A 16,431-nucleotide genomic window follows, 5' to 3' on the forward strand; every position below is an offset into this window, starting at 1 on the left:
TAGTTTTTATTTCCTGTGGTTCAACTCAAACACTGGGTTTTCTGCCAATTTGACCAATAAGAGGTGTTAATCGTTGTCAATATTTGCTAAACCTAAGCTCTCGTTTATTTACTTCCATCTTCAGTTTTCCCTTATATCACTTAAAATATATTTTTATCCCTAGCCTAGAAATGCTTTGATTCTTTTTAAATGTTCTTAGTTGGGTAGGAGGAAAGGTAACACCCAAACTCAGGAGTTTGTTCAAGTGTGTGCGTTTATGAAGCTAATTTTAAAAGACAAAGCAAATCAGGAAACCCTAATATTCTAATAAGTCCCTAGCAGCAAATGGGTTCTGTCAATCATGAAGCAACACCTCACTCTCTCATTGTACTGACTTAAAGACAGAAGAGTACCTTGCCTGTTCCAGCAATTTAAAGCTTACCAGTAATGAGAGATAAAAGGAAGAGAGGTAGTATTTTCAATGATTATCTCATTAAAAATAGCTCCTTTAATTTTATATGTTTCCATAAATGTTAGATATCATAGAACATATTCCTTGCCTGATGACCTGCATCCAGGATTTCTAACTTAGAGCTCTCTTCCAGTTAACAAAAGCCAAACTATTACCAACTAGGATGGAATTAGAATGACTGATGAAATACTGATGGGCTATGGGGAGGCTAATGTGAGATGTGTATCCTTAGCGTTTAAGTGAAATCTTGCAAGATCCAACTTGAAGTTTCCTTCAAAAATAGAGCATCTCCCCAAATACACCAAAAAAACCCACTGGCCTTTAGAATTACTCATGGATTCCCTTCAACATTTTTTAATACTTCCCAGAGATGACTCTTAGTTCTAGTATCTCCTCACAGACAAAAAACTATGGTTGCTTACTGGCTATCCCATCTTTGCAAATGGAATTTCCACTGGAAGTCGCATCAATTTCAGGGGAAGGTTTCATGAGCTCAAAAAAATAAAACCAAGGCTTGTGGAAGACGATGTCAGAAATCTAGAGCTCAAAAGTGAACTTCGGCACATCTGCCAAAAATGATTTTCCAGGGCTGAACAGAGGCCTGACACAGTAGGTGACACCTCTTTATCAGCTCCAAGAACTCCCAGGGCACGTAATTAGCACCCAATTAGTTATTAATAACTTAATATTCACACATCTGCTGAAACTCTGTAGGTACACAGTATAATTTAAATGTGATCGTGATCACCCTTGTTAGGGTAGGTGCTATGTACATAATGGATTGAATTCTACAGAGCCTGATGAGAGGAAAAACTAGAAGCCTCATCTGCTCCTTTCTGTGGGGTGTAAATAAATTCAAACCAAAGGGTAGCACAGTTGATCTAGAAGAGTTAAATGAACTGTTATACAATTAAACTGACCGTGTAACAAGCATTAGCTAACTGCCTACTATATGCAATCGCTGTGCTGAGATGCCTTAAAATGCTTCTTAAAAAGCTAGCATATCAGTAATTATTATTTATAAAGCCATTATTACACACCAGGCACTGCTCTAATCACTGTAAACATATATATTACTTCATTTTTATTTTATTGACTCCTCACAGCCAACCTGTGAGGTAGGTTCTACTACTGTCCCCCATTTTACAAATGTGGAAATGGAAGGCACAAGTTCACATCTGAAAAAGATCACAAAACTACACGTGGCACAGCTATGATGCAAACTCGGTCCTGTCTGCATTACAGAGCCTTTGCTTTTAACCACTAAACCTGAGTTAATCACTCACTTTTCTCCAAGGCCTGTGCAAAAAAGACCTCCCCATCAGGAGGAGGACACGAGACTAAGCAAGGGTCCTAAGCAGTTCTGTTCACAGAAGGCCTAAGTAGAGCTCTTGTTTTCATCCTAAGCACTGTCAAATTAGATGAGCGACTCCTATTTCTGTTATCTAGAGGCACAAAAAGACCTAAGCTACCACTCCTCATTAACCCACCTCCAAAACCAAACAATTCAGTCTTTAGTTACCAAAGTTCCTGCATCCAGAGAAAAGAAACGGACAAGCTCCAGTGTGGAATTTGGAAACACAGTGGATTTCAAGGAAGGTCCAGTCTCTCACTGCCAGGGTGAAAAAAGAAAAACCGGACAGAGAAATGAGAGGTGACCTCTGATCACAAAATACGTTTCTACGAGGTCTCTGTACCACCCTAGCAGCTGGCCGCACCCAACTGACCCAACCCAAAGCATTTTAAAACACTAGCAGGGGCAGTGTTATGTTCTTCTCCCAAATCTGTCTGGAACACTGATGCTGCAAAGTCATCTGGTAGCTCCTGCAATGCTCCATGCTTACCAAGGAAATTTCCCCTTCAGACTAATAAATGTCAAAGCATAGGGCGGGCCTCATTGTTTTTAGCTTGATGAAATGCTGAATATTCATTTTTATTTTACAGTCATTACAAGGCTCCACCTAAGTAATAAAGATTATATCTTCTTTCCAAGCTCCAATGAGAATATGGCACCTTTCAAAGATCTAGGGAACAACAGGCAATTGTGTGGACATTTGTGAACATCTCGACAAGTTTATGAAACAGGAAGGATACTGAAAAGATGAGGCTTACCATTCTGAAAGAAAGCGAAGAACGTTTCACAAGCACAGTGTGCAAGCAAAAGCTACCCGATACACTAGGGACAAATACGCCTTAGATTTCCGAAGAATTTATTTTAGGAAAGTAGGCCAAGTGTTGGGATTTAGTTAGAGGGATTTTCATCACAGCACTCATTATAATATCCAAAATTATAAGCACCATTTATTTAACAATAAGGAACAGTTAAATAAAATCATGGTGTAAGCATTAAACATTTCTCCATGATCAATTCTAAAGGTTTTAGAAGAGTAACGGCCTAGAACACGCAAAATAAACAGTTCAATGAAGAGGGCAGATTACAACAAAATACAATTTTCATCAAAAAAAGAAATCTAAGACAAATATATACACAAGTACACCAAGGTATTCAAGGTAACTAATGCAAAAGCATATTTATTTTATCCGTGTTTATTACAATGAACATATGTAGCTTTTATATTAGGAAAAGCTTTTTTTGGAGATAACTTACCCTATCTCCTGTTTTTATTTCTAAACCTGGAAAATTTCCAATAAACACAAATATAAATGGAAGCTCCACTCCCATATATTTTATTCAGTCCCCAGCCTCACAGGATTATGAACCCAAGGCCAATATTTTTCCATGATGCCTACCTAAATTCCCTCCTTGCATATTACCTGAAACCATAAATACTTTTTAAATAGAGGCTCATGGTGCCGATAGCGCTCTCGCAACGATTGGTGAATGTTCCAAAAACCCGCCGGACTTTCTGCAAGAAGTGTGGTAAGCACCAACCCCACAAAGTGACACAGTACAAGAAAGGCAAAGATTCTCTTTACGCCCAGGGAAAGCGGCATTATGACCAGAAGCAGAGTAGCTATGGTGGACAGACTAAGCCGATCTTCCAGGAAAAGGCTAAAACTACAAAGAAGATTGTGCTGAGGCTTGAATGTGTTGAGCCCAACTGCAGATCTAAGAGAATGCTGGCTATTAAGTGATGCAAGCATTTTGAACTGGGAGGAGATAAGAAGAGAAAGGGCCAAGTGATCCAGTTCTAAACTTCATATTTTGTTATGAAGACAATAAAATCTTGATGTTATGTTCCATAAATAAATAAATAAATAAATACTCAATTTTTAAAAAATCATAAAATTGGAGTGCCTGAGTGGCTCAGTAAAAGCTCTAACTCTTGATCTTAGCTCAGGCCTTGATCTCAGGAGTCGAGTTCAAGTCGTATGTCGGGCCCCTCACTGGGCATGGAGCCTACTTAAAAAAAAAAAAATCCATAAAACCATCATCATCCCTAAACAACTTTAAAATATTCTCCTAATATACTACCATTTCCAATCCATGTTATAATTTCCAAGTGCCTAGTTTGGACTAATTAATTCATTTGAATCAGGATCCAGATCAGGTCCATACAGAGCTTGACCAGTAGGTCTTTCCTCTTCATCTCTTTTTATTTCCCCATTGCAATTTACTCATTAAATAATCCAGATCTGAGGCATCTGGTTGATGAAGTCAGTTAAGCATCCAACTCTTGGTTTCGCCTCAGGTTGTGATCCCAGGATTTTGACATCAAGCTCCACCACAGGGCTCCACACTGCTTGGAGTCAGCTTGAGATTCTTTCTCTCTCTCTGCCCCTCCCACCAAAATAAATAAATAAATAAATAAATAAATAAATAAATAAATAAATAAATCCCCCTTTTTTTTTTTTTAAATCCAAATCTTTGGTCAGTCTAGAATTTGCCTTCTGTATTCCTATGGTACCCTTTACGATGTTTTTAATTCCTCCAGAATTCCCTTAGGTTGGTACACTTGAATAGATTCACATGTGGTTTTTGTCTTGATTTGGGGGGGTTTTGTGGGTGGGGGTAAGAGGTAGATGGGGCAGGGAGTTATAAGACTTGTTTATTTTCTAAGATATAATGTGTCTACCACCAGAAGCTCATAAAATGGGGGTTTTTTTGTAATATGATTAAGTGTTGATGCCCATGCCTAGATTTGGCAATCCATTAGTGGCTGCAAAATGGCAATCCTCCATTTCCACCACTTTGTCTCCATTGTTAGCTACAGTGATTTCATAAAGGAAAAACTCCCACTCATCTACTACCTGGTTACTCAGTATCAAAAGCTATTCTTAATTTTTAAAAAAACATACATACTCATAGACCTAAGCTTCCACTACATATAGAATAATCAGAAGCCATAAATAGTACAAGCCTCCTTTCTCCTTTTCAGCCAGATGTGGAGTTCAAACATTATCCCAGGTCAGCAGGGGCGCACTTGGTACAAAGTGCAGCAGAGCCATCGCAGAGGAGTCTGCTGAGGGCTCAGGCCTCTCTTTTCTCAGCAGTGCCCTTGGCACAGGCACACCTGTCCTGGGGGCGATGGGCCACCTCTCTGCATGCCCAGGTGGCCCAGCACTCGGAACTCCTCGGTTGCATTCCTGGCACCTCCAGAGGTTCCTAGGCTGCCCCCAGCCCCGAAGCAGGCATCAGAGAACAGAACGAAGACTCCCCCCGCGGCTGGCCAAGGAAAGTCCTCACACGAGGCATTAAAGCAGAAAGAACTGACAAACTGTACACGAGAAAAATGGAATCAACAGTCTGAACTCAATTTAACGATGGCTTTACAAATTGGAAGGCTGACGGCCCAAGGCAGGGAAAGGCACACAGCACAGCACGGGGTCAGGATCTGTGGCTGGTGGGCAAGCTCTGCGGCTGTGAGAAACGGCCAGAAGAGCAGATTTAATAACTCAGGGTTGGCACGTGGGCTTGTGCCTGGGCCTTTGATTTTTATAAACTAACAATCCAGGCGAGTAGGGAGCGTGAAAACAAGTCCGCAGGTAAGCCCTGCAAGAGGCCCGCTGGTCACTGGGCCAGATTTCCCTCCGGGGCTTCCAGATGGGGAGGCTGGGCATGACCTCGTTACTGCCAGCAAGGTCTCCTCAGAAGGCATTCATTAGTTAAATGTACACCAGCCCACAGGAAAGAGACCTGGGCCATTAAATATAAATGCAAAGCAAAATGAGACCCATCCATCCTAAATCTCAGATCTTTACAGCAAGAAAGCTTTACTTCCAGCTTTTAATTTTTCTAAGTCATAAGCACTGAAATTACGGTTCATGACCATGCATCTAGATTTGGGCCCCACCCCTCCCCAAACCAAACAAAGAAATTACTTTCGATTCTTAATCCCTGTCAGATTTCATAAGGCATCTGTTAACACTCCTAAACCTGGATTAAGTTTCTCTAAGTACTAAGGGTCCATCTTCTAAACAGAACCTTGAGCCCATCTGCAGCAGGACAAAACACAGAAGCTGGTAAGCCTTAAATGAATTGGAATCACTTACCTAAATGAGAGTCAGAACTAAGTCAGTGATTTTTCCTTTAAAAATGCATCAATAAAGCAAGGAGAAATAAACATTTATAAAATGTCTCTCCCCCAGATTAATAAAAATAATCACTGCCTAACAAAGTACTCACACAATAGCTGCAGTCCACAGGATAACCATGCGTTGTGGCTTCTGGCTCTCCTGCGGTTTCCATTTTGTCCCAGTTAAATAAATGCCCATTGACACAAGGGTTTTCAGCTGTTTCTGTTCACTGCTGTAGCCCCATTGCCAAGAACAATGCTTTATGATAGGTGTTCTATATATATTTGAAGGAGGGAGGAAGGGAGACAAGAAAGAGAAGAGAAAGGAATTCCATGCATTTCAGTAGAACCAAGTACTTCAGAGCTAACAGGGTACTTCAAGGAGAAGACCAAATGGTTAAGCTTCAGATTCTTCTCGGTAACCATGCTTCTAATTGCATATAATCAGAAAACAACCTGCTTGGATCCCCTCCAGCCAAAGCTGGCAGAGCTCTCCCCTGATTTTCCCACATCTCCATGCTAAGCTCTTCAGAAACTCCCAAACATTGAGAGACACAATACAATCTCATCAACCCTCTCCTCTGATATGCAAAGACCTTCCCACTTATAGCAGCAAAGGAAAAGAAACTCCAAAGACTAGGGCCCTGTTTATTTCAGATCCATTATATTCTGAAAGTGAACTAAGAAACCAAACAAGATATGAAATATCCAAAAGCAAATGGACCTTGAAAAAAAAAAATCATTGCATTGCCTTTAATGTTTGTGTTTGTTAGACTTCCTTTCCTTAAAACCTGAAAGCCCATTGTGAAGGATGAATAAAGAGGCAGGTTACATAACCATAGGAATATAAACAGGTAACTTCTCCCCCAAGGCTCATTTATCTCATCTGTTAAATGGGATGATAATAGTCGCTCCCTCGGGGAAATTGTATGGGAATTAAACATGGTAATGTTTAATTGCCAAGAGTACTTGGCACAAGCTTGACCTTTCACATATGTTCTACAAGTCGAACTCATGAGGAGGAAGAGAATGATGAAGAGGAAGAGGAGGATGACAATGGTGACAATCATGCTAATGACAATCAACATCTACCAAACAATGGAGAGAAACCCCATTTTGGTGTTGGAAATAGCCATATCATATACCTCTGGTTCTATGCTGAGCTCTTCACAGGATAGCTTTCATTTTGGGGAAATGACAAGACATTAATGGCTGTCCCTTGCCCACCAACCACATCGCTTCATTTCCTCTCCTATGACTACTATGAATTTTCCTGTTCACATAGAGCACTCAACCAGAAACGAGGCTGTCAATCGTGGACGATGGGCAGGATTCTCTGAGAACAGGGGGAGTGAGGAAAAAGTCTGTATGGCTAGTGGGTGGTGAGAGTTCAAAGCAGAACTCACGGAGAGTCTCCAGTGGAATGCAAACCCAATTAAGGACAGACCTAGCAGCTGTAATGCTTTGAAGGGTATACCCCCCATGCCTACCCAGTCCCTAGTACGTGCCAAGTTTTTACTGAACAAAAAACAGAAGGATGCAACAGAAGACCAATACATCACTTCATTCCCTGGAAAGCAAGCAGGCAGCTCTTGCTGAGCATCCAACATTCTGCATTTATGTCTTGTCAGCTAGAAGAAATCTACAGCTTTAGGCTACAGTAGTAGTGACCCCTGACCACCTCCCCCCCCAAAATAATTCAGTCTATGTCCTTATGTCCAGAACTTATGAATATTACCTTATATGATCAAAGAGTAAATACTACCTTACAAGCAGAATATGTGATTAAGTTAAGGATTCTGGCAGGAGATATTAATCCTAGATGATCCAGATGAGTCCTAAATCCAAAGACAAGTGTCCTTACTAGAGCGAGACCATGGGGAGATTTGGCAGGAGGAAGAGGTGGAGGCAGTTGAAGCACACAGAGATGGAGTCACAAGTCCAGGTATACCAACAGCCATAGGAAGGAAAAAGAGGTCAAGAATAGATTCTCCTTCTAAGTTTTTAATTTTGGGAGCCCTGGGAAGCTAGTATAGTTTCCTCACTCACAGGTAAGTAGCAGCCGAGGTAACACACTCAAGTCATCACTCCTTCTCAAGTGGTCTGAAAGCCACATATAGAAACAGGCAGGGACCAGTAAGAAGCCAAGTCAGCAAGTGACAAAGCAATAGTGCAGTTCAAAGCAGTCGAGGCAAGGCACAAATGCAAGGACAGTAGAGCACAAATATCAGGTATTTAAGAAAAACATGGATGTCAGCTCTAAATAAGATAACCTAATATTTGAAGTTAGTAAGTCAAACATAGATTTAAGTAATATATACATACACATACATAATCTTTTTAAAATTACCTGCAATATTGCAAGCAAACAAAACCTCTGAAGATGACCTCATATGGTCAGATCTAGAACTTCTTGAATCTGCCAACTACATGCCCCTAGAAACCAAAAGAGATCCTCACTTCCTACCGGTGAGCTCATCTCTGGGGCAAGGTTTCTCAAAATGAAGTAGGAAGAACACTACAGACTTCTCAAAAGTCCACAAGCTCAAGATTTTTTTTTTATTTCTATGATAAACTAAAAATAAAATATTCACATTTATGAACACCAAACCCAGGAAGAACCCTGACAACTGGCAGTCAAAATGCACATTCAAGCAACAAAGAAATCTTAAGGACCTTGTTCTTGTGGGGCTCAGATAAATTCACAGGGTTCTTGCAAGATGTTTCTCCCTTTGATCTCTAAACATAATTTTGAGAATCATTGCTCTACAGTACAGTCCTGACTTTTTGCTCAACATAACAGAAAAAAACAAAACCACACACAAATATTGACTTAAATATCCTTCACCTTGAATTCAGAAAACACCAGTTATCAGTTCTACAATAGCATCTGAAGAGAATTAGCAATTAGATGCCTCTTTTCCCTGAGCCTTTTCGGTTTTTCTAAGGCCTCAAAGGGTGAGGCTACGTGAGTATCTGCAAATGATAACTTGGTACCATATTCTGGAAACAGCGGCTGGGGTCCCTGGCTAGCTCAGTTGGTGGAGCACTTAACTCTTGATCTTGGGGTTGTGAGTTGGAGCCCCCACGTTGGGTGCAGAGCTAACTTACAAATAAAATCCTAGGAGAAAATAACAGCTGAAAGTCTGACAAATGTGAGGGCAACAAACACCCTTTTAGAAAAGCAAGCAGACACGTTTTCTTTAAATGATGTCCTTAGAATTCCACAAGACTGAGTCACAGCTCCAAGAGATAAACTGAAATCCGATTATGATGCAGCGATAACACACAGTTCTCTCGAGAGATTATTCCAGTCTGAATGAATAATAATTCGCAGACCTGAATGGGAAGATAGCTATCCTCACTTATCACCATCACAAGGTAGGCAGATCCTCAAAGGGCAGGGCTATGCTCCTGGGCAGTTGTCTCTAGATGGTGACCCACCGCGTTTCGAGAGGTGATTGACATCTTTGTGGCGTGTGGCCAACAATGATAAACTCACACTCAAAGATGCTGAGGAGGAGGCAGTGCAGAACCTGGTCAACTACTACAGCATCTAAAGTTCCACGGGTGTGAGCTCCGATATCACCAACAGTTTCATTTCCTTCAGAAACGGAAACAGGGAACAGGCTCCAAAGGAACAGGAGACATTCTAGCTGATGCGTGTAGCTCTAGCTTTGGCATTGAGAAAGTCACAGCAAATTCTCTGGCTCCCATTTTCATTTTTTTTTTAAGATTTTATTTATTTATTCATGAGAGACAGAGACAGAGAGACAGAGAGACACAGGCAGAGGGAGAAGCAGGCTGCATGCGGGGAGCTCCACATGGGACTCGATCCTGGGTCCCTAGGATCAGGCCCTGGGCTGAAGGCGGCGGTAAACCGCTGAGCCACCCGGGCTGCCCATCTGGCTCCCATTTTCTTCATGAAATACCTCCCGTCACCAGGGAGCCTGGCAAGCAATGAGGACTCTACCCCGACTCCTTCATTCGGCCCTCTCAACAACCTCGGGAAGTAAATGCTACTGTAATCCTCATTTTCCGGATGAGAAATTAACCAAGCTTCCAGTAACTTGCCCAAGGTCATTCTGGTAATAAATGATGCAAGAGCCAGGATTCAAATTCTGGGCTGAGCTGGAACATGAAACAATTAACTAACCTAACTAGAGATAAGAAAATGACAGAGATAATCCTGTAATACCAGAACACCGTGGTGCTGGCAGAGGTTTAAAAACAAGTTGTTGTTTTTTTTTTAAGATTTTGTTTATTTATTCATGACAGACACACAGAGAGAGACAGAATCATAGGCAGAGGGAAAAGCAGGCTCCCTGCAGGGAGCCCGATGCAAAACTCGAACCCAGGACCTCAGGATCATGACCTGAGCCAAAGGTAGATGCTCAACCACTGAGCCACCCAAGCTTCCCTCTCAAAAAAGTTTTGATAATTTAAAATATTTCATACTAACATAAAAGTGTATTAGATGCCAAACTGTACACAGACCAGTGGCTGGAAGGAGGTGGCCCTGCCTCCTCCACCTTCACAAGCCATGTGTCAGAGAACCCACTCCGTACTGAACAGGATTTTGATCTATGATTTCAGTGAAGCCAGAGTGGAGATGTAATCAGCTAGCACCGGACACGAGGTTGGAGTGAACAGACCACACAATTGGTCAAAAAACCCAAATTTCAAACATCAAACAAAGTGGAACCAGACCGAATAAAACCCACAATACGAGATGTTACCATGTAAAATATTAGACTCAGATGAATCAACAAGTAAATACAATGCAGAATCAGGGTGAAACCAGACTGTTCGTCAAAAATAAGGAGAACAAACATTTAAACCAGCATTAAAACTCATACTAGCCAAAAAATGGAAACTACTCAAATGTCCAACAAGTGATGAATGCATCCACATAATGTGGTATATTCATAAGGGGACTATTATTTGTCCATAATAATGAATAAGGTTCTGATACATACAAGATGAGTGAACCTTGAAAGCATTATGCTAAGTGAAAGAAGCCAGTCACAAAAGGCCACATGTTGTAGGATTTCATTTTTATGTAGTGTCCAGAACAGACAAGCTTATAAAAAGAGTAAGCAGATTAGTAATGCCTGGGGGAGGGGGGGGTGTTGAGGGAAAATTGAGAAAACAACAACAACAACAACAACAAAAACATCTGAAGTATTTAGTTGTCTATATGTTTAAACAGAGATAGCAAGGGTGTCTGTATGGCTCAGTCCACTAAGCATCTGACTCTTGATTTCAGCTTAGGTCATGATCTCAGGGTCATGAGATCAAGCCCCACATCAGGCTTTGTGCTCAGTGGGCAGTCTACTTGAGATTCTTTCTCTCTCTCTCTCTCTCTCTCTCTCTCTCTCTCCCTTTGCTCCTACCCTGCCCCCGTGCGTGTGTGCATGCACTCTCTTTTAAAAAAATAAATAAATCTTTAAAAAAATAAGCAGAGATAGAAATACAGATATCCCCGTGCTTTTCAGAATTTCGCCTTACATCACTTTGCTTTCAAGAAAGACCTGCATTCATACCTATTTTCACTAACCAAAGAAATCGGAAGAGGATTTTTGCTTTCACAGAAAAAGAGTGAAAAGCGAAAACAGTGTTCCATGTCTGTTCTGCAGCAAGCCTTTACAAAGGCTGCAGGCACCCTGAGCAGTGGGTGTGGCCCCACCAAGCTCCTTCCTGAACTATACTCAGCATCTCAGCATCAGGCCACCACGGCTTTGAACTGTGTCTATGAGCATCTGTGCTTTATCTCGACTTATTCTGTGAATCCATTAGCAAGATATGTCCTAAGGTATCAGAGAAGCCTAGGAGAGGTTATTTTTGGGGTCTGGGAATGCTCAAAATTTTTTTCATATAAATTAATCGTAATTGTTTCTTGGCTTTATGCCATCTCAGCTTACAAAAGGTTCCAATGAAAAAAACACTCTGCTTTGGGATAGCAGAACAATCCTGCATACTATAATTCTAGGAAAACAATCTGACCTATAGATTGGCACAAAATAAGTTAGAATAATGAAAAAGTTGGCCAACATGAAGTAGTAAGCTCTTCAGTGCTGGAAGCATTCAAGCAGAGACCATCTGACTTTTTGGGTCAATAATACAACCAAACGGGCTTATTTCACTTATGGGCTGAAAGCTTCAAAAAGTTATCTCTAAGACACTAAAATTCTAGTATTTGTCACAGATAACACTTAAGCAACTGAAGAATTAGTCACTGAATTAGGATATGGTTGAGAGCACAAAATGTGGTGGTAGGCTGCCTGCAATCAAATCCATTCTCTACCATTTCATTATATGGCCTTAGGGAGGCAATCAGCACAAGATTCAGCTTTTGATTTTGTATAATGGAGTTAATAATAATAACATAAATCAATACTTTATAGACAAATTGGTAAGAATTCAACAGTAAAATTATGAGGCCCTTCTCATAGGATCTCATTGAATTTTTAGCCATCTGAATCAAAGCCACAGCATCTCAGCATTTTTAGTGACACTACATGGACTGTAATATAAAAACATCCAACTAAAACTAAAATACCATCCAATAACACTCAACGATCCAAAGGAGCAGGGCCCTCTGCTAAAAAGAGATCCCAGTATATATCCCAGCATATATGTTGTTTTCCAATAAATATCCAAAAAGTTCTAAGAAACATTAGTGCTATTTTAATATCTTAATGAAGGTATGGTACAATATTGGACGGGAAGACTCTCCAAACAAAAAGCGACTATGCTTCAAACTACTGAACTTGCTAAACGAACACAATATGATTTTATGGATATCCTGCCTCACCCTTCACTCTCATATTTGACAGCTTGTTTTTTTCACCAACTCACTTGGCTGGATGTTATTTTAACATCAAGAATAGAACTCCCATGCCACCAAATCATGCTTGTAATATGGCTATTTGACAGGCCCCAACCGGTACAAGTTAAGTCTTTATTACATACTCAGGAAGTCCATATGTGTATTTTACAAGGTCTCAGCTCTTCTTCGAACCTTGTCTATTATAAATACAGGCTTTAGATATATTCTCACTTTGAGATCACTTACACGGTTGACTATTTGCAGGGCAAACGAATGCAATCAAACACTAAAGCTTCAAGATTAGAGAACTGCCAAGGTCTGAACTATATCAACAGCTCGAAATCAGTTCATTCAACATTGCTTTGACAGTATTACACCCGCAAAACAAACATGGCAACGGTGTACATGGCAGGTATGGCATCACGTTCCAGCAATTTGTGCCTGGGACTTAACAGGGAAACATCCTGTCAGGAGTGTTGTTCCAAGAGAACAAGCCCAGGCATACTTCTCAGACAGTTCACCCTGCAACAAACACTGCCCCAGGCAGTTCGGGAGCTCACAGGATTTGGAAAGGGGCTGGGGGCGTGGGGGAGACTCCCAGACCTCTGCTGTGTGGGGGTGAAGAAAAAAATTTTGGTCTTGCAATCTGTGCTTTAAAAAGAAAATTGCTAGTCTACAAGTCCACTTTACCACAGAAAAATCATTTGTCAAAACCCTATACATCCTTTCACAGTAACAACACTAGGCATACAAGGAAGAAAAAAGAACTTTCTCAATCTTAGTAAGGGCATCGATGAAAACCCCAAAGCTATTACAATCAATGGTAAAAGACTACGCTTTTCCACTATGATCAAGAAAAGCATGAGGGTTTCTACTCTCACCACTTCTTTTCTGGGAATCCCATCTATTCACTTCCATACTGGAGGTTCCAACCAGCACAATTAAGCAAGAAAAAGAAATAAAGGGATTTGAAAAGAAAAGGCAAAACTATCTCTATTTGCAAATGTCCTGATCTTGTATACAGAAAATTCTAAGGAATCCACCAAAAAAACCTATCAGAGCTAATAATTCGACAAAGTTGAAGTTCAGCAAGGTTGCAGGATACAAAATGAATATACAAAAAGCAATCATATTTCTATACAGTAGTAATGAGCAATCCAAAAATGCAATTAAAATGTGTGTTTTGCATCAGCCTTGTCCCAAGAAAATTCCAGATTTCCAACCTGCATGCTAGAAATTACAGTCATTCCAAAGATGTTCATTTCCAGCTCTTGGAAGAATCTCAATCACACCTTAAACACTTAAAAGACTCATTTGTTCACTTAATATATACTTATCAGGTGCCTCCTATACCCCAGGCACTAGGGAAATAGCAGAAAACAAAGAAAATTCCCTACTGCCTCCCCCCATGAAACTCACATTGTACTTGGGAATACAAGACAACAGATGAACAGAAGATATTGTAACTTCTGATAGTGGTAACAACCATCATAACAGAGAACACAGAGAGATGGAGGCTGATGGGAAGGTGGCATGCGCCTTAGATGCAGAGGTCAAGGAAGTCTAAGGAGGTAATAACCTAACAATGAGCCAAATCAAGAAAGGGCATTGAAGTGAGGGGTTGGTTTCTGTGTGGGGTTTTTTTTCTTAATATTTATTTACTTGTTTATGTGATCTCTATTCCCAACATGGGACTCGAACTCATGACCCCCAGATCAAGACTCATATGCTCTTCTGACTGAGCCAGCCAGGCACCCTGATTTCTGTGTAGTTACCACACAACTACAGAAGCATGCCTAAGAATTCTGGGATGAAAACAAGCTTGGTGTGTTCTTGAAACACCCAGTGTGCAGGACAAGCAAGGTGGCTTGTCCAAGGCCAGTCCCTGCAGGGGAATACAGTGCTCAGATCATATGGAACCTTGTAGGCTATGGTCCAGAGTGAAAGCTTTACCCTAATATGTGCTGGGAATCCACTGGGCAGGGACAGGAGGAGGAATGAAGGGAAGTGATACGAGCTGATCACTCTGCTTCTTTCTGGAATAAATGGTCAGAAACGCTGAACTCAAATACATGGTTGCATCACTTGACATGTGACCCTGGGTAGATCACCCTACCTCTCTGAGCCAAACCTACTATAGCTCAACTGCCTCCCAGATGATATATTTGAAAGCTCTTTGCAAACTGAAATTTGCCGCTGAATGTATGGCAAAATTATCATCCTCCTTACTGATGCCTTCCCTAACCTCCTAAAACAGAAGTAATTCCTTTCTCTAGAAACAAGGAACACTTTTATCAGTCTACCTCCTTTAATACGTATCACTTTCTATTCAGTATTATAAGCATTATCTGTGTATCTTATCACTTCTCCTACACATGAGACTCAAATCTCACCTCTGCAGAATTGAGGACTCCCTATTTACTGGCTTCCAATGCCTTGGCTGGGAGCCAAGACCCCCAGCCAAGACCACAATCAGAGTATCTACATCATTTTATTGCAACTGGTTATCTACACGTCCATCTTTGTCACTAGACTACAAATTCTTTTGAAAAGAGGTTACATACCTTGTTCATATCTATACTTCCAGGGCCTGCATCACGGAAAGAGAGGAAGCCTTTCATGTGTTTGCAATTTCCCTTTGCCCTACTGATCAAGAGTCTCAACATGTGAGTAAAATAAACACCCTTACAGAAATCAAACTATTCACAAAAACAAAGGGCTTAAAAACTTTGGCAACATGTATTTGTATATAACAAATGTAATCTTTAGATAATAATATACTCACATAACAAACCTGGGTGGATCTTTACATCAGGCAAAAAATTGCTAACCATGTTTTCTTTTAACTGTGCAATTTCAAGGCAGTAAAACTTGACCTCTTAGCTTGAATTTCTCAACCCAGTAACAATTCTTGTCTCCCGAAGAGTCTCAAGATTTGAATTGTGTCTCATTTTCCTTTTTACTGAATTCATTTGACAAATAATGTGTAAATTTTAGGTGTATAACTTGTTAATTTTTTTCATTTATATAATGTAATATGATTGCCATTGTAGTGGTAATTAACACCTCTACAACATTATTTAATTCTTCTTTAGTGACTGGAATAATTAAGTTCTATTCTCTTAGCAAGTTTGTTAATTATAATGTAGTATTGTCTATATTCACTATGGTGTGCATTAGATCTCTAGGGCTTATTTACTACGCAGTGTACATTTATACAAACATCTGCCCTACCCCTCTATGCTCCCCCTCATGCTCTACTAGCCACCATTTTATTCTGTTTTTATGAGTTTGGCTTATGTAAATTTTTTATACTTCCGGGCTCAGTCCATTAAGCGTCTGCCTTCATCTCAGGTCATGCATGATCCCAGGGCCTGGGGATGGAGCCCCATATAGGGCTCCTTGATCAGCGGAGAGCCTGCTTCTCCCTCTGCCCTGCCCCCACTGCTCCTGTGGACAAACATGTGGCAAGTGGGCGCTCTCTCTCTCTCTCTCCTTCCCTTGCAAATAAATAAATGTTTTTAAATAAATAAATTTTTATAACACATAATGTGAAATTATTTTATTGAAGAACACCAATGAATTAATTTGATTAAATGTAGGCCCAGACAAGTATTTTAAATCCAATGGTTTCTATAAAATGCTTAAAATCCAAGTCTAATTCCTATTGT

At 40.5% G+C, this 16,431-nt stretch overlaps 1 protein-coding gene and 1 pseudogene across 3 annotated transcripts in view; one reads left to right on the forward strand and one right to left on the reverse strand.

Moving 5' to 3' along the window:
• Positions 1-16,431, reverse strand: part of PTPRG (protein tyrosine phosphatase receptor type G) — a 704,516-nt gene that overhangs the window by 625,879 nt on the left and 62,206 nt on the right. The window lies entirely within an intron of this gene.
• On the forward strand, positions 3,260-3,669 carry LOC144291058 (large ribosomal subunit protein eL42-like; annotated as a pseudogene).

This window comes from Canis aureus, chromosome 19, assembly GCF_053574225.1.
Source record: "Canis aureus isolate CA01 chromosome 19, VMU_Caureus_v.1.0, whole genome shotgun sequence".
Lineage (NCBI taxonomy): Eukaryota > Metazoa > Chordata > Mammalia > Carnivora > Canidae > Canis > Canis aureus.